The sequence below is a fragment of the Phasianus colchicus genome, chromosome 6 (assembly GCF_987193195.1).
Source record: "Phasianus colchicus chromosome 6, bPhaCol1.hap1.1, whole genome shotgun sequence".
Classification (NCBI taxonomy): Eukaryota; Metazoa; Chordata; class Aves; order Galliformes; family Phasianidae; genus Phasianus; species Phasianus colchicus.
In genome coordinates, this window is record NC_143441.1 from 50429193 (window position 1) to 50454665 (window position 25473).

Consider the following 25473-nt stretch of genomic DNA (forward strand, 5'->3'; position numbering starts at 1 on the left):
ACAAATCACTGACAGATTGGACATGGGGCCAACAGGGCCTTCAGGAGCTGGTGACAAGTTAAGACATCTAAAAATGACTCCAGTCACCCCGTGTGCAGGTAGGTGAATCAGGTCTCTGATAGCTCATTGAGCCCATGTAACAAATAAGTCCTGGTCTCCATTATGTCAGGCTACATCTTTACTCATAACTCTGTAATTTCTGCTTATTTTGGAGGAGTACCTCTTAACTTTCTTCTTTAGCAGAGTCCATAGCTTTGTATACAGGTGGGGAGAAGACCCAAGGCATGGAAGAGATCTCAGTTAATAACCCATATCTTGCCCAAGGGCAGAAGCACGTGTAGAAATCTTACCCCTGGCACATATTTATGTAACTGCTATTTCAGTCTCTAATAAAAAAAAGGCTTTATGCCTTCTCCAAAGCAACATATCCTTCTACTAAGGAAAATTTTTCCAAAGATAAAATACATCTCACCTTTCTGTAGACTTGTGTTCTTTAAACATATACAAATGAATTTGCACACTCTGGGCTTCCTTTGTAGTGAATCGAAATACAAAGGCACTTGCAAGGCAAGATTCACTGGGCCCAATTTAGATGTGTGTGTCAGAACAGCATATTCTGCCCTTGACCCCATTACTTCTGTGACTGCCTTCAGTAGGATAAAGAAATTCTGCCTTGGTTATTTAGTTATTTCCTTGGAAGAAATATTCTTCTGTTTATCCTAGCCGTGACATATGGCCTGTTCTCTTCTTCTCTGCAGAAACACCTCACATATTTAAGACAGTTCTTGAATTTTACCTGCATATTTTCACTTTTAGAATGAATAACTGTTTCCTCCTGTCTTTGATCATGTCATTTTTTTCTAAAGCTCTCATCATTTTTGCTGCCCAACCATACCCATCTCATCTCAAAACCATGTCATAAGCAAAATACTGTGATTAAAAATTAAGCCATAAAAGAGTTAGAAGAGCAGAAGAAATATGTAATTAAAGTCCTAGTATTTATGTAGTTTTTTTGTGAATTCAGCCTAAATCTTGCCTGTAGGCCTACCCTATGAGGATCACCTGCAGAAGAGAAAGGGTTTGCTTTTCTCAGGAACACATCTAACCCATAGAAATTACTAAAGAAATGTCTGGTAGCTTCCAAATACTGGTGATTTTAATTCTGACAGGCACCCATCTAGGAGAGTCCACCAACCTGTCTCTATAGAAGCCATCACCCCCAGCTGCCTCTGGAAACCAACCTGCAGGTGCCATTGGCCTTTGCCACCTTGGAACAACTGACTCCAAAAAGTAGATGGAACTTGAAATCCAATTGCTAAATATTGGGTTTGTATTGTTTTAGCCTGAGCCTTGCCATCAAGATTCCTAATTGAATTACTTGTGCCGTGTGTAGCAACAAGGCAGTAATTACAGAAGGCCTTGCATTCGTCTGTGCTTCTGCTGAGGCTGAGCAAATAGGATTAGAATTCTTCTTCCCAAATCGGCAGTGCAAATTAAATGTTTATTCTTTCATGTAGGGAAAATGTCAGCTGTTTCAAATTACCTGCAAAAGATTTCAAATGATTGGGAATCCAAAAAGATAGTAGTCCAATTTCCACTCAAGAATATTTTGCAGATTTATGGTCTGTTGTTATTGCTGTCTTTGCCACCATTTTTCTCTTTTTCAATTGAGAACAACCCATTAGTTTGCATGGCTCTGTGCTATTTTTTTCTTTTCTTCTCCCTTTTTTCATTTGTTAATGTCAGTATGGTGCTCTAGTCAGAACTGATCACTTTACTTTTATAGTCTGTAAAATTCCAGGCTTAAAAGGAAGTTGTCAGGTCAAATTTTACTCCAAATTAGGTTTTGGACTAAGAATCAAGAGACATGAATTCTAATCCCTGTGACCTGCTGTGTGACCTGCTTCACCTTTCTGTATCTCAGCATCCCTCCTGGTAAAATAGAGATACAGTGCTCCTTTTTGCAATAAACTCTATTTCCTATGATGGTCTCACACTTCTAAGCACCACAAGATGGCTTTGTCCACAGAACGATAAATGACTTGGAGGGAAAGGTTATGTAGTAGTCAAAGAAACGTAATGAACATCCAATTTTAGCTTTATGGGGCTGAAGTTGTCTCAACTGCAACTCTACTGATTTCAGATGGTGATGAGCATAGACCAGTGTGTGCCCTCTGCTTCCTGAGGGAAGGAAGATGAAACCTTTAGAAAATGCAGTCCAAAGAAAATCAGTCCCTGCACTCCAACCGTTCACTCACATTTTTATCAGTTCTAATCCAGATTCTGACCCCACATATGGAAGTCACTGGTGAGGCTGCAGTCAGAAAGGAAGATTTCTGAACCCTGCACACTTTGGTCTCTTTTTTTTAATATCATCTGAGTCCTGCGTCCTATCTTTCTCTCAAGCATTATTCCAGGAGGTACACATGGACACGATATCTTACTGCATGATGCCAAAGCACCAGGTATCTTGCAGATCATATCCTTTGTGTTCAAGACTGACAAAATAAGCACTTCTAAACCTCTCTTTCCATAAATGCAGGGTTTCTCCTGCTCCATGAACCCACATAAGCATTAAGACCAGTTGTCAAAATAAAATGAATGTCTCTGAGTGATGTGGACAGCATGGAGCAGAAGAGAGGTCGTGGTCCTATCTCAGGATTGTCTCCAGGTACAAGCATTGTAGACATGAACAGTATTTCTGATATAAGCTTGACCACTTCCAGACTTTCTCTGCCTAGAATCTGAAGTAATCCTGTATGAATTAATTCGTGCTCACTCAAGTAATAGAAATTCCCATATTTTTAGCTACCTGGTGGCTGAGGATATTTAGCATAAAAGAGTGTTTGTTGAAGTCACTTTTCTGAAACAGGTATCTTCATTGGATTAGGTGGAGGGATGATATAAAGTAAAGGAAAGAAATATGTCTTTCCCTATCTCAAGTTGAGGCCACCATGGTGAAGGACACTAAAGGATGCCTGAAATGTCCATGCATCATGTCCAATGAAAGATGGTGACTGACTTCCTATTCAAACTGCGATTGTTTTGTCCATACGCAGGGAGGGGAAGACTTCCCATCCCACATTACTGAATCAATTATTTCTGTCTTGTTCCAGGTGGAAATAACAGGCCATTTATTTTAAGGGAGAAGAAATTAATGTGACTAGTGGGAATGGGGGGAGGCAAATTTCTGACAGACAACCTGTTAGAGTGCATTCCTTCATGCCCCTTTTCAGTGCAGCCCACGATGATGTTTAACTCTCTGCAATGTCTTACGTCCCCCTCCTACCCACCCAAACCATCTGTGGACTACCCACCCAAGTGGGAAATCAGCACAAGTTTTGCATCTAATCGGTGCTCCTGCTGAGCTGTGTTGCAACCCAATGCTGTGAAACCTCCTGACAGATATGGCTTGGGGCCAAGCAAGCGCTTGAATGGCAGTGATTTTACAACCCCTTACTTGTGTGGCTATTTTCATGCCCCCTTCCTCACTCTGGGAAACGCTGGGGGACAGCCATAAATTTGTGATACATCATCGCTCGCACTCTAGGCTGAATGCAATATTCCCTCAGCGAGGCTTCATTAAGAGGAAATTCATGCCTTAAACACCTCGCAGCCTGCATTTTTGACAAGTCATCACATTTTTGTGTGCCCTGCTTTATTTTAAAGCCCCTCTAGTAATGACATTCCTGAACAGGGGCTGCTTTGCAGCTTGCTAAGGGGGAGCCTTTGTCAGCTGGGAGCAGTGGAGGAGGAGGAAAATTGTGATGCAAAGCATGTATCACAATGGAGGAGAACAACCTGTTGTGTAAATTTGTCTGTCTTCTTGGACACCCACACTGCTGTCCCTGTTTGGCAGGGATGTCAGCACAGGAAGCAACACAAGGTCTTAAATCCATAAGGAAATTATCACACAGGAGCAGGGCATACTGGAACTTACAGCACAGAGTGTTTCTCCATCTATTCCCTGCGGGGTAGCTGTTCTCAGACTTCAGAGCTCACCATGAATAGGCGTCTTTTTCCCTGCAGTGTTATCCCAAACAACATTACTCATAGGTACCAAGTGTGAATCCCTCCAGTCTTGCACTCACCAAGCTCACCTGGGATGGGTTTACAGGACTGCTGTGTTACTATTCTTCTGGTTGATTTGCAGGTGCATTGCCCTCAGCCCGTGGCCCAGTGTTTAAGATATTTAACCATGGACCAGAAAACTGATTCTGGGGAAAGTAAGCAGTACAAATCAGAGCAGAGCAAAGAACCATGTAAAGAAATACTTTTCTTTGAGAAAGTAAGTACACAGGGCAATGCTTTCCAGTTTGGCTGATTATAGAGAGCTGGCTAAATTCATGTTTAGACATCAGATCTGCCTTTATGGTGATTCTGGGGATCTTCACTGATTACTGGATTGATAAATGAATGATAAGTGCTTTTGATTTTGGTTTCATTTCCATTAAACTCTTATAACCAACACAATTAAAATGAAACAAATGCAAGATCCCTTAATGTTCAAATACACACCAAACCTTACCAATGTCTTTTCCCAATATATCAACCAATCTCCCAGGAGCAGAGTCTACTTTAAATGCCTGAAGTTCCTACCATCTCTGATAGCAGATAAATGTTTTATGTTCTGGAGGTTTAGAAGAGTTGTGGAGCCAGTTGTAATGATTTAAGATAAACATGTTCATCCAGTGTACTTAACTGATGTATCTCCAGCTGTGATAATTTTAAGAGTTTGTGCAAATGTGAAGTCAGGTTTCATCGGTAACTTAAGCTGAACCTTTAAATGATGAACTGAAGTAAACAGATGTGATGGTAACCCCTTATGTACAGCTGTGCTAGAGCTGCAGAGTTGTGATGGACGACTGCAGATTGCCACCTTTTCAGTTGCAACAGCCATCGTTCTGCTCATTTGTCTTCACAAAGTCATTTAGCAACACGGAAATTGTATGGCAGACTTTAAGATCTTTTACATCAGTGTTTAGGAAAGTCATGTTTAGGTGAACGTTCATGTCCAGTCCATTCTCTGTTCTCTCCTAGAAAAAGACTATGAGCCGTGATAACCAGGATGTGCTCAGCTCTTAGAACATCCCGGTCAACTTGAACCTTGCAAATGGCGTAAAGAAGGAATTTATTGTGTTCCCACAGAATAGGAAAGTGTGAAGCTGGTGTGCTCTGTGGTGTGATCATGTAACGACAGGCCTTTTGGTGGGAATGAGCTGAGAAAGAAGATCGAAACTGTTCAGCTTCGGTGACTTGTCACCAAAAATTCCTTCCTTCTCCACCTTCACTGATGAGGATGACAGAGTGTAACCAGGCATACCTACAGCAGTGTTTCACCATGAGGAGGTGAAGCTCAAATACACATCAAGATAATGTGGCTTAAACTTGTCATCTGTTACACGACTGTGTGAGCATGGTCTTTGTCCACCCCAACAGCAAGGTCAAAGCTCACTTCTTACCCATTAAGTGTTATCTAAGCCAGAGCACATCATACATCTGAAGACTATGCATACTGACAGGTACTATAGCTGAGCCATTTACTTTGAACTCATTAGCCTACTAGATTTAATTATGGGTTCTCTCCCTCACCAAAGCAAATAAATATATTTCTAATTTTCATTAATTTGTATCTGCTAATATATTATTACTGCTATGCTACAACAAGTGAGCTAATAAATGACTTATAAATTCCATCTTTCCCTGATGAATTATCATTTATCTGACCACGAAATAGGCAATGAAAAATTGAAGTTACCCATGAAGATTTCACTCTGCAGAGACTTTGCAGCGGAAATGGCTTTTTCTTTTTCTTCTGTGAGAGGAAAAAAATCAGCTAAAATTTAGCTAAATACATTGTCCAAGAAGATTTTGCTTTAATACATGGCAATTGAAATTAAAGAATCTGGGAGGAAAACATACAGATTTGATGAGCAGATAGAGCACTGCCATGATTTATGCTCTCTGTGCTGTATCCTTTCTTTCTGGGTCTGAGCAAGGGTATAAAATCATGGAAGAAGTAAAGGCTTAAGGGCTGGTAACCCAGGTTTCATCTGGGCTAAAAGGGAGGAAGAGTTTATGGATTTATCCTCATGTGCTCAGGCTTGGAACAGCCCAAGGAGCTATTGGGCCCAGACTCTCAGTGGTTTCTGGACCAAGATCACCTGAAGGCCAGGAGCAGTCGTGAATTTAAGATGATTAAAGAAATCTAGGCCTTGGTCTTGTTTCTTTTTTGTGACAATGCTTTTTGAAGGCTAATTATCTCAAGAAGATTGCTTGCTGATTATGAATAAAAAGAATTGGCAATGAATAGAAAGAAATCCTTAAGGTCAGGAACAAGAATATTTCTTTTTATGGTAGTTTAAAAACACACATATTAAGAAGGTGGAAGGAAATCCAACTGAAAACACTGGCTACAAACTAAATGAGATTATAGGAAAGTTTGTCCTAAAAGAGTGGTTGCAGTGATCACATTCTCCTGAACTCTGCAGCAGTAGCTTCTGCCTGGAGGTTGAACAGGAGCAAAGAGTGATGGCAGCGTGGGCCAGTGACTTGTCTCATGTTTATAGGGAAGGATGGCAGACTGAAAGACCAATTCCAAAACTTTTGAGTCCTCCATCAATGCCCAAACTGATGACCTACTTCCCTTTCAAGCTTGCTTCACTTTTCTTGAAAGAACTGTTTGGAAGTAGATGTCTAAAGGTTTCCTGAAGTAGCTTATCTTCTCTTTGAAGACATTATAATGTTTGCTTGTCTTTCACTCCAATAATTTCTTCATTTTCTGTCCCTTCCCCTTGCCTCTAGTCAAGAGGATGGAATAAATTAGCAAGCAGCATGTGAACCTCAGCTCTTGTTAGCTACACCTAAATACTACTAAGCCTATTAAGTTTATTCCTGGAACTGTCCTGTGCTACCACCCCCAATAACTTTCCTATTCAGTAGATTTCATTTCCTTTGTTCTTTCTTAATTTACTTGCAGCCAGGGGCTCCAGCAACTGAGCCATTAGCTCGCTGCTAATTAGCTGGCACTAACAGCCTCTCGTTATTCAGGAGGCTTGGAGAATGTTTGCTTCGAGTCACATGGTGGGACAGCCATTTAATAACAGCCATCCTGTCTAATTCTGCCTTTCCTTTGGCTCCTCATATGGATATCCAAGCTGAGCCCACTGGAACTGCTTGAGGGGGTAGGTGGAGAAGAAGAGGAAGGTATTTCATGATACTCTTTTCTCTGGAGGGAGATTGTTCCTCCTCTGGTGTGACCATGAAGGGTTGGGAGCAGTGAGAGTTGTGCCTATAGCACCTGTCATTGCATGAGGAAAGAAAAAGCAATTTCCTCTCTCCCACCTCTTCCTCCTGAAGCAGGAGGTTCGTGACACCTCCCATGCTAAGCCAGAAAAAACTCATCCTGGGATTTGCTACCATATGCTGCCCACTGAAGTCCTTGATTTGGGTATTCATATCACACTGTTCTGGTACACTCACAGTCATTGCCAGGGGGCTGGCAGGTGGGCATCCCAGAACTGGGGAGGATAACACACCTCTGTCTGGTTTCCCTGTCACATGTCCTTCATGCTGCATGGGTTGGGCTGGGGGAACCGAGGGTGCCACTCCATCCTGCAGCGTGACAGGTGCCATTCTTTCATGCAATCTATAGTATGGCCCTTGAGTCACAGGCTTCCAGGAACTGGTGGGGTTGGGATGTATCTGAGAAGGTTACAAAGAGCTTCAAACCTCTGAGCATCTTCTCCCCTTGCCAGTAGATCAGGTGGTGCTTTTCCTGGCAAGTGGAGATGCCTGGTGATCCAGGGAAATCAGTAACTCTCACCACACCCTCCTCCAAAACCCAAAGATGCAACTTTTGGCACTTTCTGGTCACCAGGTGCTCTCTTTCCTTGGCAACAAAACAGGAAATGAGTCAAGAAGTGAAACACACACTCTCATGAGGAATTGCCCTTGTAGGCCTTGAAAAGAAACCACCTCAGAGGTGTTTGTTATTCCTGAGCAAGGAGGATGCATCTGCACAGCATTCCTTGAGGTGACCTGGCTGTGAACAGTCAGCTAAGGGTGGGGACATGTTGAAAAAGTTGGTGACTTCTGACATCTTGTTTACTCAAACCCTCCTGGCTTGCACAGATTCCTCTGAATCCATTTCTCAATCGTTCTGGGATACATGCCCAGTCTGGAGGTCTCAGCACCTCTCATGTACCTGAAGGAGGGTACATGAGGTACAGCTTTTCAAGGAAAGAGATGAGAGAATCCTATCTTCCTCTGTGAGGTGCCAGGATACTTCTAGGAGACACTGGTGTCTCTGCAAAGAGGGATAACACAGTATTTTTTTCAGTACATCCCAAAGAGGCAGACAGCACCTCTGAGCTGCCACACCATGTCACCTCTGGACCAGCCTTGCACCATGCTGGCCACACAGAACCGTACACCATGGCTTGGTTCTCCTACAGGCATTTCACATCTCTTCCTTTGCCAAGATCTGGCAAGGCAATCTGTGTGCTGTGCAATACATCTGCCTCAGCATCACATTGTGCTTGCCGTGAATCCAGGAGGCTTCTTCAGCCTCCATAACATGCTTTGCACATTAGAAGACCCAAGAAAGCTTTGTGTCCTTCTCCTCATTGAGAGGTTAAAGCGTTTTTCTGTGTTTAGATGAGCTGGGCTCAGCTCCTGAATCAGCCCCAGACTCTCTGCAGGATCCAGGTCAAAATGGAAGGCTGCTTGGTGTGCCTAATTTTCATTTCAGTGACGGCTGCACCTCCCTGTTCCCAAGAAGAGAGGAAAAGTCAAAGTGTGACTGTGTTTCCTGTGATACAGCTGTTATCATCTCCCCATGACCTTGGTCAGGGATACATAGGAAAAGAAGGAAGTATAGCTTTAGGAGCATGAAAGAAGCTTTGCTGCCATGCAGAGCTTGTGCTGTTGCGTTTGCTGCAGGAGTAGATGGGGAGGGAGCAGCCCAGGAGCATCCCACAGAGCCTCCTTGTGCCTCTCAATGCAACGTGAAGGGGGCTGATGCCAAGAATCACCTTTGCTAATTTGTGCAGATGACAAATCTGGGCACCACTGGCTCACAAGGGAGCAGCTCAATGACAGGGCACTGTGCACACAGCTGGGTTGTGTTGAAGCCGAGGAGGGGTCACTTTGGCACTGGATGCTCCTGTCCATCAAAAATACCTCTTACTTCATGTCATATAGGCAGGCTCAGTTCCAGATCTCTTCCTCCTTCTTTGTGACTATTTATCCATAAATTTTGTTGGGTTTGGTTTGTTTATTTTCTGTCACAATAGAAGCTTTTTCTTCCCTCTTTCTTGCAAGATAAAAAAATTTCTTTTGTTACAACCAAACAGGATTATTGCTTTAAAGGATGCTTCCTATCCTTCCTATCTACGTGAGCTCCTCACCATGGAATGTTTTGGATACTCAGAATTGATATAGACTCAGGGGTGAACTGCGTGAGTTCACAGAAGTAGCATCAATGGGAAATGATCACATAGAAAGATAGGCTTCCAGGATTCAGGAAGTTCTGAGCTGTAAATTCTTGGAGGCTGGGAGATAACTGAAGTATTATCACTACGTGCTTTGTCTATTCTTACACTCTTTCTGAGGTATTTGCTTTTGGAAATGGCCATTTATGGAAACAAGATACTGGCCCAGATCAGTCTGTGGTTTGGACCCCTATAGACATAGTTACCTCCCTGGTAATAGCATCAGGTGGTCTTAAGGAAAGGGAGGGCAGGCTGCTGCTTTAATAATTAGGGCCCTAGTAGAATTAGACTTCTGAAAGGGACTTTAACATTAAGCAGGTCCAAAAGATTTCAGATGAGTACAAGGTGAAACTGTTAATTTGTCAGTTTTCTGTTTGTTTTTCTCCAGTTATCAGCTTCACACATAGATATTGCTTCCAAATATTGGATGTTTCCTAGTGGAGGTGGAACACATCTCTCCTTGGGAGTGAGAATGGTGGTTGAGGAGGTGGTGATTGAGGTGCATCTCTTGATACACCCAGAATAAGGGAAGGCAGTGAAAATGGGTCTTGAGATATCTTCTGCCTCTTAAGGAAAGGCCACAGGCTAAGCTCAGTCATAATTAGTCTTCAGAGAGGCCATTCTATAACTCCTTAAAGCTTTGTAAATTCCTCTGCTGAAAGAAAGATTGCCTTACGATCTCTTTGAGTTCTCCTGCTCTGAGGTTTCCTTGTCAGACTGTTGACTGTAGTCAGAAATAGTGATATTTAGACTTCTCAGCTAAGCAAATTGGTTGAAGAGCAGGCAGACAAGAGAGAGATGGACCTAAAATTTCTAGATGTGTTTCTCCAGTGCAGATTGTCTGGTTCAGATGGTGGAAATTGCCACGGCTGCATTTCTGTTATCCTCTTGGTGCACTGACTCTTTGGCTGAGGGACCAGGATGCTCCTGCCTCTCCTTGCACACTGGAGGTTAAGGCAGAAGGAGCAGATACTGCTCTAGTATTAAATGTGGAGGTTGGTGGCCCTGCATGTGGCAGGGGGGTTGGAGGTTCATGATCCTTGAGGTCCCTTCCAACCCTGGCCATTCTGTGATTCTGTGATATTTAGTCACCCTATGTATTCTTACTAACAACATTGCTCCTTGGGAATGAGAATGTGCAGAGGTAGGATGAGGGATGAAGATATAATTTATACACAGTTTCTAAAATTCATCTGTATTTTCACTTGCACCCGAGTGTTCTTTGTATTTAAAAACAAACAAGGAAGATTTCATTTTGAAGGCTGACATTGGTTCAGCAGTAGCTTCTGTTTGGAATGAATCACTTTACATGTTGCTAGCAACTTGTATTATGCATTCTGTATAACTCAAAATCTCAGTTCAGATACTTTATTGAATTTTCTGTCATTTTGCTCTGCAGAATAGTTGGACTTCTCAGATTCAGCTCAGTTCATTCACTAATGTAGCAATGTAGTGTTAATGACTGGGGTTAGTGATTATAATTGTTTCTCTTTCCAGGCTGAAGGAATTGAGCTGCTATTTGCAAGTACAGCAACAAGTAAGGTACATCAAATTAAATCTATATTCAACTTAAAACATAGACACATTAAACAGATATCTCATTCAATAGAGTAGGTAGGGAGTCTGAGGATTAATTTATTTTGTCGTAGTAAAATAAATTTGATATATCTTATTTACCTCTGGACTACAAAGCATACCTAGGGTGCAACACATTTGCAGTTACCTACATCTTAGCCAGCTGAATTTGGACTGTAGATATCCCACTCTTGTACCCAATCATTGTGGTCATTTCACATTCCCATATACTGGAGGAGCTGATTTTCTGCAACATTATCTTGGAAAGATGAATAAGAAAGATATTAAAACTTCTTCTTTTAATCTTTCCATGATCTTCACGGACATGGTGACCTGATATTTTATCTATCACAGAATGGCCAAGGTTGGAAGGGACCTCAAGGATCGTGAATCTCCAGCCCCTTGCCACATGCAGGGTCACCAACCTCCCTATTTAATACCAGACGAGGCTGCCCAGGGCCCCATCCAATCTGGCCTTGAACACCTGCAGGGATGGGGCATCCACAACCTCTCTGGGCAGCTGTTCCAGCACCTCACCACTCTCCTAGTAAAAAACATATCCCTTAGCTCTTGAAATTTATAGGAAAAGAAGTGCACTTCCAAATGTAAACCATGACTTTCTGGGGAAAGTTACAAATGCAGAAGTAGAAGCAAAAGTAGGATCATTCCCTGGTCAAAACATTGGTAAAATGTAAGCTTTTATACATGCCTCAGTTTTTATGATGCATACATTATGTGTGCTCACGTCTCTGCCAACTCAAATGGACAGAGCTAGGAAACATTTCAATTGGTTTTCAAAGTTGAATTTAAGTCACATTTTGTTAAAGTAAATCCTGTAACAAGTTTTGACCTTTCCAAGAATATCTTGGATGTCAGTCTTGGCCTCATAATTTCAAGGTGGCAGCAGGAAAAGAACTCAGACCATATTGTTTACCAACTGTTTCAAAATAAGCAAGGAATGAGCTTCATTAGGCTATTTCATGAAAGACTTGTGACATACTTTTAGAGCATTCTTATTGAATATATTACAGAGCTGACACGTACACAAAAAAATGAATGGCCAACGAATGAAAATACTATTTTAGAAGTTCTTTACTGTTTCTGTCTGATTATTAATGGGAAGGCTTTGCTGTGAATGCACTTATGTGCTTAACAAATAATAAAATATCATGATTGACTATATTGCAAAATCAAATCTTTTTCCAGCAACCTATCAAGACGTTGCCCTCAATTGACCCAGATGTATCTGAAGACCTGGTCATTCAACAAGGGAAATAGCACTGTCTGACATGACTGGTAGCTCCTTTCTTTGCCAAGAGCTATAGATGCTGGAGTATGTTTATGCCATCAGCTTTGTAGCTGGACTACTTTTGGAACAGAGTTGACACCTGTGTTCTCAATGACTTGATAGTAAATTCTCCTTTGAGGAAAGACAGGAGGCAGGCATGAGCTTTCTAAAGGAAATCAGTTGGCAGCAAAGTTCAGACACTCAAAGTGTGGAGAAGTTCCAGGAAGAGAACAGGTTCACTGAACAGGCGTAGGCCTGGAAAATTAATTTTATGAGGTAGGAAGATAAATACAGTACCTAAAAGCTATCTAAAAAGCATTTCCTCCGATTGTTTAGTACCTTTCTTTTAGCATCATGCACTCTCTCTTCCCCTCCCAACACAGTGTTTGCTGGGAAACATCCAAACTCTGAAGGCATTTGTCATAGAAGTGGTATGTAAAAAGCAGCCTGTCATAGTATCCGTGATGAGTCCACAGATCTCTCTTTCAAATACTTTGTAAACAGCTTGACTTGGTGGCTTCCAGGTCAGTGGGTTTTTTTCTGTTGCTGTCGTTGCTTTTCCAAGTATTTAGTATCTTGTCCATTTCCTTTTCCATGTCTCATGATACTTCATCGTTCTTTGACATTTATTATCCATCTGAAGAACAGTTTGGAGGAATTGCTTCATCATTTCTGACCTCTTCTCCTTCCTCTCTGGAGGACATCCTGTGCATCTACTGCTACTCTTTGTCATCTGCAGTCGTGCCAGACTCCTGCCCACACTCTGCTCCTTGCTTAGCTCCATTTCTGATCAGAAAAAGACCACCTCCTTATTTGCAGAATTCTCTCAGAGAAGAATAAGAGCATTCCAGGACATATAGTGAATGATGGTCCATGTCCTGAAGAACTCATCATTCAGACAGATTGAGAATGAGTTTTTACAGTTAGTGAGTAAAGTTATCACTCGAAGAGTTGAAGTGTGTGATCCCATAATTGTAAGAACTGTCACAATCACAATCACAGAAAAAGACTTAGCGTCTCTCTCTGATGGTGGCTTATGCTAAACACATCATTTTTGACAACATCATTGCACTGAAAATGCAATGCTGGGCTGTTGCTATGACCCATATAATTAAAAAAATAATAATAATGCATGAAGTAGTATTCTCTAGTTGATTCAATCTTTTGACCATATTCAAAATTTGGAAAGCATTTCACCTACATCCCACCTGCAAAACGTACAACTGCATCTGAAGTTTGAGAAGAAAAATTAATCAGAAAGCTCAGTTTGTCTGAAATGTGTGATTCCATGTTTGTAAGAACTTTTGACGCCCACTTAGTGGCAAGATGAATGGCACTCTGTTTCTCACTGTTGAATACACAGAGCTTACGATGACCAGCTTGGGTGAAGATGGCAGGGAGCAGAAAATCAGGGCTACTCCATGAGGCCAAAACTAGCCATGAGCTAAGGATGAGCACAGCCTGGACTGGGGATGCTTTCACTTTGCTTAAACAGAGTTTTGAGACTGGGGAACAGAGGGCTGAGATCCCAGGTGAGGTGGCTGCTGCTGCAATTTAGTCCTATTTGTGCACTCATAGACCTGACAGAGATGTACGTTATAGATATGCAATGTCTCCCATCTCATATGACCTTTTGTCGTGCTGAAAAATGCTGACAAACCCAAGACTAAAACTTACATCTTTATCATTCAATCACAGCTGTCTTCTCTATCAAGCAGAATAGCTGCTGGAGGAATTCCACAAAGATTCTCTGCTTTTGATTTTAATCCAAAACGTTAATGCTTGCTATGTTTATCTGCTATTATTGAGATATCACTAAATAAAAAACAGCGTTTCCTTTTCTGCATCATTTCACCTTGTTAAATCAACTCAAGAGCTGCTATGCACAAAAACACCAGTGAAACCCCAGGAGATATACAGTACGATGTTATTTTGACTCTTTGGACTAAATTATGGCTATCACTGCAATTCTGCTTTCCAACCTATTGTCCGTTTTCAAGAAGAAATGTTGATAAATCAGAGATATCTTAACACAGAACTGAGCACATCTAGTTTCTCAGAAGAAAACAAAGGGATGATATGGTTACAATTTACAAGTGCACATGAATAAATAATCTATTCAGACTGCAGGATTGGCATCTGTAAAGGGTCTGAGTTACCACTGTCACTACTGTCAAAGTGAAATTCATCTCCTCCTAGCACAGATATCTAAACCAGGTCAAAAAATTTTTATTCCTTTAAATATAAAAGAGGAAATCAAAGCGTGGGCTGGAGAGCTGCTGGAGGTAGATTACTACCTTACACTGAAAGTGATACTTAATTTTTCCTATTTTTACAGGTATGTTTGTGATTAGTTCTATTCAGATTATTGCAAAAAATGACTGTGTTACTGAAATAGAAATCAAGGAGTAAAGTTAGTGTTCTATGTCAATCAAATGAAAGAAGCACTTACACAAGGCAAAACCTTCCTGGGAGTATGCCATCCCTTTTAAACTTTCCATCTTTTTGACTTGGCAAAATAAGGTAAGTAACAGGTACTCAAAATACGATAAGAAGAAAACCCAAATGAACTGCATCATTTTAATACCTAAACTACTGGCTTTATGTTATCAGCAGCAATTAAGAGGTATGTATCTCACAATACCCTCTTTATTTAGTTGAACATCAACTTTTGTGTATTTATATCCCTTTCTCTCTGTAAGGGAATCTTGCATATCTATTGCTTCTCTTTGTCATCTGCAATCATGCTATACGTTTCCCCATACAATTCTACTTTAACATCACCATTAGGTCACCATAACCTTACAAACCATGAAGATCTTCCCTGTTAAAACTGCCTTTGCTCACAAATGATTTGGGAAGATTTCCTAACCGCACAGTGCCAGAACATCCTCATTTACCCCATCTCAACACATGCCAGACCAACAAATTAACATATCAGATAGCTTTCCTGCCTTGTTATCCAATTAAAAAAAAAAAACACAGATGCCTTCTCCAGTGCCAAATGCAAATTGTTTCCCACATCCCATTATGCCAGCGAGCATCACTTCCAACCCACTGGTGATCCAAAGTGTATTAATTAGATGGGGAGGAGGTCTTCATACAGCTCATTTCTGCTTTGAGAACCTCAGAGAATCCAGAAATAATTTTTCATTCCAGTGACATATCTGAAATTTATACAGCTTCTTAACCTTCCCCCCCCACAATTCAAACACAGTCATTTGAGACACCTTCCACCATCGTTTTAGTAACTTCTATTTCAAATATCTACTTAGAAAAGCATGATAACAGACACACCTTTAATTTTCAAAACCTTTTCCTTAAATAACCTCCTCGTAAAATTCTAAATGCTAGTAATGTTTAGGAGGCAGTTAGTAGGAGCCAGAAATTGCAGTGAAGTGGAAAAAGAGTGACTATTTTCATGGTTTGGATACTTTAATATTGTGGATATGCATTTTAAGAGAAAAGACACCTTTGGGATATGTTGGTCTGAACAGAAAAAAAAAATAACGATATCAGGAAAGTCAGCAAAAAATAAAATGAAGACAGACCAGCAACCTGGAAGACATTTCAAAGAGTCAGAGAAAAAGAGGACTGGAAAGAAACTCCAAAATTCATCAGGATTAAACGTTCCTGATGGATTTTTTTTTTTGCCTTCTATAACTGCCAATATTTAGTACCCTTCCCTTCCCCATTGCCACTGAAGTTCTTCTCTCACACCATCATTTGAGCCTTTTATCTTACGTGAGTTTTGAGAGGTGCTTTCCAAACCCGTGACCTTCCCAGTTCTTAGCAGACAGAAGGGGCAGTTTGCTTCTCTCCTTTTCATAGGAACAACAGATATCATCACAGTCTATTGTTCTCATTCTTCCTAGACTGTTTCTCTACTGCCATGTAAACTAGACCATAAGTTGTTTGGGATTGCAGCAGGCAGAGATGGATGGCAAAATTCATATAATCTCTCAACAGTGTCTTGGGAACAACTCACCCTTTCCTCTGACTTTCACGTCCATCTTTTGCATATACATTATTTGCGTTGTGGTCAAATAAAAAAATCAAACAGCAAGGCATTTCATTAATAATTTAGCTTTCAAACACTCTCTAAGAGCCAGATAGGACTATCTGGGTGAATATACAGGGTTTCTCCTAGATGAGTTAAAAGAAGAATCTGACAATTAGATATATCTGTCTGAGCTGGACATCCATGTATCTCTCTAGACAGCAGAGAAGAACAGGAACTCAGTGATTCATGTGACTTATTCTAGATGCCTGTTTTAGGTCCAATCCCAATTGCTTTCTGAAATTTCCTTCAGGAACCCTGAATCTTCACCTTACACATCTAAGAATTCATCATCTGATGCTATTTTACCTTTCTCCTTTTATTGGAGTTTAGAGGGTGATTTTTCTTATCCTACAACAGACACCTATGGGATGAACTGCAGGCTTTGTTACCATACTGCTTACTTTCCCCAGAATCCTTTCCCTGGATAGTCTCTCTATGTTACCCATTTTTAAGTATCTTGATGTGTTATACCTGGAAGACCCTGGGCCAGCCCACACTCCCTGGTGCACCATGTAGGTTTTCATAACGTAATACAAGTCATCTCTTTGCAAATATCCATGAGGTGGAATAGCACTGCTCTCTAAGAAAATCTTTGGCCAGGAATGCTGAAAGATATATGAGTTTTGCAATGGAGCTGAGAGGCTGCCAAAAGGATGATCTGAGCATGGAGAAATTTTTCTTTGTATTTTTGGTCCTTCTTTGCTTGCCCAAGGTAGTTGTTTTTGGAAAAGTATTCTTTGAGGAAAGAAAACTGACTGGAATTCAGTCACAAACAGGAAAACCAGAGTGAGGAAAGTGAGAAGTTGTTCACATGGATGTTAGAAATACTGCCACCAAAGGCCATTCCTGGGGAATTAAGAAATGACCACAGGTCGTGAGAGCCAATTCAACTTGGGAAGTATCACTCCCTTCAGAGCCTTTCAAACATGGAAACAGAGAATTAAATCCAATAGCGTTCCAGACTGTTGGATGAAAACCTGCCTTTGAGGAACAGTATGGCTGCAGGATGCTGAAATGTGCTAGGGCTCATGGAGCCTTGTACATATTCCCTGTGTTGTAACTAAGCAGCAGTGGCTTAGAAATCATGGGTGGGTTTCCCCATTAATATAATAATGCCCTACTGAAAGGCAGCAGAGCTGCTGCTATTGTACGCCATGGCTTTGAGTGCCTCATCACCATCCTTAGAGCCTCCTCAGGTTTGACCCACACTGCAAACTAAGATGATTTTGTCGCCTAAAACCTATGTTGCTCTTTGTGGTCCCAACCATATGGGCTCTTCATGGTCAAGGACACAGTTCTTATGCTGGAGATGAAGGAAAAGAACCTTTCATGGAGCAGCCAGTTCATGGAGAACCTTTCATGTGCACACAGGGCACAATGTGCACAACTGGGCTCATACGTCTGCATGCAAACTGTAAGGTGTTGGAAACCCTCCTAGTTTCTATGCTCATTGATGTGACTAAAGTCATCTAGTTACCTAAATGTGGGTCTCTGTGACAGAGGAAAGGGTACTAGATTAGGCTGTCTAGTGGGCTCTCTTTCACAGCTTACCTACAAGACATACTTTCCACTTCAGCATCAGCCGCAGCATCTCTGGGCCACTCACATCCCAACTTGTTTTGATTGTTCCATTAGTGCCTCACAAAATTGTAAGGAGAAAGTGTTCATCTCTCTATTTAAGTACTCAAGGCTAAAAGCACCAAGATCCAATCTTGATTTATGATCTGATGTAGTAGAAATAAGTTGGTGACATGTATTTGTTTTTCAGGAAACAATTCTAAAGTTTACAATTCTCCTGCAAGTAATGAAACCAGTTCATAAGAGAGATAAGGCCCCTGATCCCCTCTTCCTCTGCTCTTGAGCCCTATGCAAACCAATGAGAGAAGCAGAAATGAAGTTGATAAATGATAAGGCTGGTCCAAGGTGAAGACTGCAGTGCAGAGGAAGAGAAAAGCAGGTTCCCTGTACCCAGAAAGACATTTATCTCACTATCATATAGAATCATTTAAGTTGGAAGTGACCCTTAAGTGCCATCTGGTCCAATTCCCCTGCAATGAACAGAGCCCCCCACAGCTCCATCAGGTGCTCAGAGCCCCATCCATCCTGACCTTGAGTGACTCCAGGGACAGGATTTCCACCACATCTCTGGCCAATCTGTGTGAGAGCCTCACCACCCTTACCTTCTGCTTGCTCTTGAAAGGATGACTTTCACCGCAGCTGAAAGCTGAAGATGATGAATATGTAGGATAAACTGTCATGCTGAACAAATTCCCACAGCATGTGACAGGATTTTGCCTGTGAAAATAGAGGGCTGAATCAGTGGTGAGAGATAAACTTGTCAACTTTGCAACTGATATGCAAGAAGGTCACCTCACCCAAGGGAAGTTTAAATAAACAAGCGGTGTCCAGGGCTACAGCAAAATCAACAGTTACTCATAGGCAGATCTTCCAAAAAGAACATCGTAAAAGCAGGTTCAGCTAAGCCAGTCACGAGAAAGCACAAACTAAGAGCTCCCTTCGGACGTATAAAGTCTCCCAGGTTACATGCAAGACTCATCATGGTTGGCTTCAGCATCTCCTGCAGTCAGAGGGCAGCCACCCTCCAGGTGAAAGCCCCATTGCACTGGGTCAGCCCTTGATCCTCAGACCAACCGTGTCCAGGACACCTACTTGGGAAGCTGGAAAAGGGTGAGAGCATTAGGAAGTAATAAGAAGTGAGAAGAGCTCGCTGAGGACCTCCTGCCCAAGGGAACCCCCATGACATTGCGCTCTCAAGACCCTTAACTGTGCTGCTGTCCCACCGAGTGACCCATTGTCACAAGCTCTTCCTCAGCACATCACCAAAAATACAACTTGAAGCATATTTCTCCATACCTGTGTAAAGACAGGACCACACCTGGTGAGTCTCCTGCCTCCAGCATGGCATGGAAATCTAGAGACAGGTAGTTTGGAGCAGCATTGCTGAGAAATGAGCTGTAAGGACAGCCTGATAAGACCTATTAGGCTAGGATGCTGAAGCTAATGGAAAAAGGATATAAACCCAGCCTGGAATCAAGAAAGAGCACCCTAACAAGCTTTTAGGCTAATCAGACTGGTTTTTTTTTGTAAGCATCCAGGAATTATGGATCTCACTGTAGCATATTTGAAGGCTACATCCAATACATTAAGTTACTCATGAATGGGAAAGTCCCTTAGCACAAAACTGACCTAGGCAGACTGTGGGAAGTTTTTGTGGCTGCCTGTAGGAGGTAGATTGTGTGTGGCCACCTTGTTTTGGAAAACAATTGTTCCAGTAGTACCAGCTGGTTTCTGGGCCATGGAATGGTCACAAGAATTTGTCAGGTTCTATGGCAGACAGAAGCTCTTAGTTCACTGTAAGAGTAAGAAACTTCTAGCATGGCAGAGAAACAGAGGGTACCACCTGTATAAGGCTCTAAACACTGTTTCTCATCTTTCATGCAAGAAAAGAAAATAGGACCCAAGCAAAAGTAGGAAGCAGGACTGAAAAAAAAAGCTCTACAAATGGGTAGGTACAAAGGGTTGGCTTTCAAAACGGATGCAAGCATTAAACTGGGATGTGCTGGCATCCGTGCTGGCTCTGATGTGTTATTTGCACTTTCCTACAGGACAAGATTGGTGAAAGAGGAACGGATCCCTTGTGGAGGATATGAAGCTATTCTGGATTGCTAAGTATGTTCCGAAACAGGATTAAAATTCAAATGACCTTGGTGCATTGTGGGATGCCCTGTTAATAAATAAATAACTGAATGAATGATCAAATGAATTAACTGCAGTGGGCTGTAATTTTACAGGGACATATAGAAGGAAACACTCACTCAAATGAAAAATTAAGGAACTCCTTAGTTTGAGGTGCTTAATTTTCATTTGTCTCCGTAGAAGATATAGGGGGGCATGAGATAACACTGGCAAGCAGATTGGCAAATTCAGCACAAACAAGAGAAGACTGTAGTTTGTCCTACAAGGGCATGGGCATAGGTTCACTGTGTGGGTAGTGAAACTGTAGCACTCCCTCACTGCATGTTGTAGATGCAGAAAGTTTTCATGAGATCGTAGAGAAGCTAAACAAACCAGTGAAAATCATTAAGATACCAAATGCACAGCAACTGTGTCCAGCTTAGGAACTCCCACAGGCAGAAATTGTTATAGACTGTGAGAGCATTTGATGGAAGCATTGCCATATGCTCACCACATTCTTGCATTCATTTGGTACTTGCAACTTTATGAAATAGGATATTGCGTTAGGTGGATGTTTGGTGGGACCCATTTGGCTGTTTTTATGTCCCAAACCCCCCACTAGGCTCCAGCCCTCGGTGCAGGATCTTTAGCCTGTCAGTTAATTTAGTGTAGCTCACCTGCAGCACACAGCATCCAGCAGACAGGTCCATTTATAAGCTACGTTTCAAACAGGAATTTTTTAACAGCTGTTAATTTCAGTGGTAGGATAAGTTCAGAAGGGTGATTTTAACAATGAACTGTGAGGATTTTTGTAACAAACCTGGAATTCCTTTGCCTTTTCCTGTTTCTCCCTTTTTTCCTCTGGCAACTCAGCGCCTTGTCTCCAACTCAGGACATTTGAGTGGCAGCTGGGTGCCACCTTTGTGTATTAGGAATGGGGATTCATGTGTTCTTTAATGACTGTGGGGATATAAACACTCACATGGAGACTTGCCATCGTATCTCTCAGGTTCTATTTAAGAGAAGGGCAATCAAGGAAATTCCATACCAAGAGCAGAGAAGGCTGCAGGAAGACCTCATCACAGTCTTTCAGTACCTAAAGGGAGCCTACAAACAGGAGGGGAGGCAATGCTTTACGAGGGTGGATAATAACAGGACAAGGTTGGATAAGATTTAGGTTGGATATCAGTTCTTTACAGAGAGAATGGTGATATGCTGGAACAGGCTGCCCAGAGAGGTTGTGGATGCCCCATCCCTGGAGGTGTTCAAGGCCAGATTGAATGGGGCCCTGGGCAGCCTGGTCTAGTATTAAATGGGGAGGTTGGTGGCCCTGCCTGCAGCAGAGGGGTTGGAGCTTGATGTTTTTTGAGGTCCCTGCAACCCAAGCCATTCTATAATTCTATAATTCTATGATCAGCAGAGGGTTCTGGATTTAAAAAAGGAGGGCAGAAATTGTCAATCACAACTCCTTTTGCCAGTCTAAATCCTGGAAGTCAGTTAGCTAACTTGAGAAATGGCAACCACTTCTTTCTACAGTCTCTGGGGGTATGCAGACATCATAAAATAGAAGATTAAATAGATATATATTGGTTGCTCCTCCTTGGGATGGAAACAATATTCTCTATGGGTACAGCACCCAGCACAGAACCTTCCTGCCAAATATGAAGCAAAATGCCCTGATCGGTATCTCAGTGTCACATCCTGGAGATATTGTGTAGGGAGGCCACAGATCCATCAGCAACAATTCACCTCTGTCCCATCCCCTTATTTTCCTCATGCTCTTTCTCCTTGCTCTGTCCCTTCTAGTATTTCCTTCTCTCTTCCAAGAAGAGCACAAGCATCCCCTCAAGGGGAAGTACCTTGAGAAAGTCAAAACAAAAGACAAGCCATCCTGTTCCAAGCGCACACACTTGATAGGAAAGCAGAGGCTTCCCTGGCTTTTTAGCAAGCCTTTCTCTGGCTTCTCTTTCAAGATTAGCTTTGGCAGTTGCAATTCTTTTCTTCTTCATAAATCAGGCAGAGGGCTGGAGCAGACCTGGGCTGGCTGCATGTCTGCAGCCCCCAGCTGAGTACAGCAAGCATGACTGGGAACACAACTCCCAACCTTTGGATGCCATCAACAGCTGTTCACAGAGCAAAGAAAAGCAAGAAGGAAGATGTATTGGGGCTGTGTAACCTTGCACGGGGGCTGACATCTATAGCCCATTCTAGTTTGTGCTGGATGGAGATCTGACCATACCAAACACATCCTACCTATTATTGCTATTCTGAAGCTCATCTGGGGACCTTGAAGAGGTCCCACCTTAGAAGAGTGGGAAAGAAATGCTGTACCATCCTGCTCAGTGGCAGGCTGAGCTATGCAATGGTGTTAATCTGGGCTGGCAATGAATCTGTCAGCAGCACAGCAGGAGGCAGGAGGGTGAGGAGCTGGGTACTGGGTTTGCTTTTGTTCCTCTCCATTTCCATCAGGCTATTGATTCTGGGGATGATGCACTTGTACGACTTACTGCATCAGGACATCTCAATGGGAATGACTGTAATAAACAATAACATCAGTGCAAGTGTTTGCATGAAAAGTCTGTAATAGAGGGATTCCATTAAGATATCTGGAATGAATTAGAGATGAACCAAGCTTTCAGCACCTAAAAGAGGAGCTTCCTCTCAATGCGAGCCAGCCACGATGTTCTGCATCTCCAACTTCTTTTTTGTCAAGTACAGCTGTTAAGCAGCTGCACTACTGCTCCCCAGACTTGGCCCCACTTTTGAAGTGGTCAAAGGGAACATTTTCATTTTCTTCTAAATATTCTGGGGATGAAAGATTATGAATAAATGGCATCAGTAGAAATCATAAATATTATTTGCAGTGTAGCTATGAAGTTTTGATTATTTTTCTATGGGAGAAGGAGAAAAGAGAAGAAACGCCCCACAGGCCAGGCTTTGTGTCTGATGGTTTGTGAGAAAGCAGAAAAAGCATCTGTCACCCCAGCAGGGCTGCCTGAGCTGCTCTAATAGACGCTGTCATTTCATGTTTCTGTTCCCCACCTGCAAAAGGAGCAGCTTTGAGACCCATTGGATCGCTGCTATTGGAGAGAGCTTGTGTGCTTTAGGAAACGGGTGCTCATTCCATCACATTCTGTTGGATGTGGATGGATGTGGAGAAAGCAGTTAGCTAAAAATAAAAGAGCGATGGTGTATCAAGGCCAATATTTCTCTGAGAATGTGAAGTGAGTTTCATTCCTTTCAAATGTCCTTTAAGGAGATTCGTAGCACTGAGTGCAGAGAGTGACATGATGGTGGCATAGCGGGCATGGTGGTGATGGGTTGATGTTTGGATTGGATGACCTTACTAAGCTTTTCCAAGATTAATGATTCTATGATTCTGTGTAGGCCTGCAGGTCCAATTCTCACTGCCTGAGCCCAAAGAACGTATCTCACACATTTCCCCACACTCTAAATGCAAGGAGTACTGTCAACAGCTAGGACCTACACTAGCTAAAATCCAGTGTGAAGTGGCCAACGGAGTGGAAGAGACTAAAAGCATTGCCTGTGTCTGGGGGCCAAGCTGTAACTAGCAATATTTTAGCCTGAAGGTCCAAGATAAACATAGGAGATTCACTCCAAGGAGAAATCACTGCTGAAGGTACCTGAGGACCTGTACAAATTAGGGGGAAGCTGTCGTGAAATAGGCACAGAGTCTCTGTAAGTGGGGAAAAAAAAAAAAAGATGTAAAAGAAACCACGAGAGAAAAAAGAAAACCACACAGCTTCTGAATTTCCTCCTGTAATCAACTTTGTGCAAAAATCCCATTCCTTTCACAATGGCTTCTACATGCTCTGGCACTGGGCAGCATGTTTGATATTTGCAGTGTCTATGCAGTATATCTGAGCTGGAAGAACAGCTGTGTGAAGCAAGTTTTGTTTTCTGTTCGCTAAAATGCCTTCAGCAATCATGCTGCTGCTGGAAGCTACTGGATGGCTTAGGAATCCGTGATAGGCTTCAGATGTTTTCTCTGCTTTGAGACTTCATTTTCTCTCTCTCTTTTTAAACAGCTAAGTAACAAAGAATTATTTCATAGGGTTAAAAGTTGACTGTTTTCTTCTCTCCCACAAGTTAAAATTAACAAAGAAAAAAAAAAAGAGAAATGTGTCACATTTTTAGCTGGAACTATTGTTCTTTTCAGTTCAATCTTAGGACAAATTATTACAAGTAAATCTTGTTTTTGTGGAAATAATAAGAGCTGTAATAATAACAAGAATAATTTAGCAAAATTCATGAAACATTAGTAAATAAATCCACTTAGATAATGAAAAAAAAAAAAAAGAGATTTCATTTTTCATTTCCTTCTTAAAGCAATATTTCTGTTAATGGGATCACCTGTGGTTATTCTTCCTGTTCATATATTTGTAGGGCTTCTGAACTTCCAGCTAGTCTAGAGCCTTATTGCTCCAGCTGTTCTATTAGCATCAGTTAAAAAACAAGATTGTTTTCACAAACAATGTGTATATGCAATGCATCGTATTGACTTTATTATTTCACAAAGGCAGAATTTGCTACTGTGCTTCATACCACAGAAGAAAACCACTTGCAAAAAGGGAGCAAAGGAGCCAGGATTTCTTCTGCTGGAATCATTTTCTAACATCCTTTACATAAATATTTTGGCTTGGTGGTGGATTGCAAACCTGCCTTTACAAGGGCTTGGTTGCTCCAGCTCTAGTTTTATGATGATGAAGTAGAAGCTGAATGTATAGATTGGCCAAAACATATCCCTTCAGACTGATCATTACAATGCTGTAAGAATTAAAATCCCCTGAGGAACACATACTTCACCTGTGATGTATGCCAGATAGAAATTTCAGGAGCCTTCCGTGACTTGAACCTGAGTAAATTAAATTCACTGGGCACCTTTGCCCCCAGGAGACAGCAAGTTGATATTTTAAGCTCAGTGTGGTAGTGCAGGGAAGGGATGGCTTCATCCCTCCCTGAAATGCACTCACTTCTGCAGTGGAAGCATTCTTCTATCAGAATTATGAATCCTCTTATCAACGAATAAAAGATATGACCCTGCCTGGATGACTTGTCGTTCATTGGAGAGATTTGTGCAGTCTAATTTTGCCAAAATCTGGAGGGAAAAATGGTGACATTGGCAAAACCAAAGCAATTGGTGAAGTGCTGCCCTGAGCAGAGCAAGACCGACCTTCAGCTCTCAAAGGAGCTAAATCCTGCCCAAACGGTGAGACAGAGCTGAAAACCTTCAATTCCACATATTAACTTAGAAAACCCCAGAAAGGGACAGTCAACAGACTGTGCCAATCAGTAAGCTTTTCATCTGATCTGAAAGATTGAGGATTTTCACTTTT

The 25473-nt window shown here is 41.9% G+C and overlaps 2 long non-coding RNA genes across 2 annotated transcripts in view; both read left to right on the forward strand.

Moving 5' to 3' along the window:
* Window positions 1-25473, forward strand: part of LOC149917615 (uncharacterized) — a 43557-nt gene that overhangs the window by 13613 nt on the left and 4471 nt on the right. Inside the window, exon 2 of the long non-coding RNA XR_016467938.1 lies at window positions 20047-20110. This is a non-coding gene — a long non-coding RNA (uncharacterized LOC149917615). The remainder of the gene's footprint in view (window positions 1-20046; window positions 20111-25473) is intronic.
* LOC149917616 (uncharacterized) lies at window positions 3824-5667 on the forward strand. The gene is made up of 3 exons (XR_016467939.1): window positions 3824-4056; window positions 4154-4288; window positions 5041-5667. It is a non-coding gene; the product is annotated as an uncharacterized LOC149917616 (long non-coding RNA).